A 553-nucleotide genomic window follows, 5' to 3' on the forward strand; every position below is an offset into this window, starting at 1 on the left:
TACATAATTACATATAAAATTCAATTATAAAGATGATATATTTTGAATATTATATGATCTTATTTTTAAAAAAACTTTGCATTTAGTAAATATTTTTTGAAATATTGGTTGATTTTTTAATTCTGTTTTAATTTGGGTTTCCTATTTTTTTTGTTACAGAATCATCGTAGCGACGTTGCTGATATAACTCCGCTGTTGCGCATCGGATTGGTGAGTGATGAAATTAATGTTTTTATTGGGGTAACGGATGTGTGATAATTTTATTAATTACTATATATCTATAGATGCATATGCATCAATTTATTAAATATATATGGATACTTAAATATATAATATGTATAACATTCCATACATCCGTTGCCTTAAAATGGATAAGTAATAACCTATTAGGATAAACTTAATCCTGGATATCTCTTTATTATATTATATGGAATTTATTGTGTATGCACTGTTAAATTGATAATGTTACGTTACACTCAATCAGTAAAAAGTTTTTCATACATGAATATCTATAAATATATATATAAATTTATATATATATAAATAATATATC

The sequence above is a fragment of the Atta colombica genome, unplaced genomic scaffold (assembly GCF_001594045.1).
Source record: "Atta colombica isolate Treedump-2 unplaced genomic scaffold, Acol1.0 scaffold32, whole genome shotgun sequence".
Taxonomy (NCBI): Eukaryota; Metazoa; Arthropoda; class Insecta; order Hymenoptera; family Formicidae; genus Atta; species Atta colombica.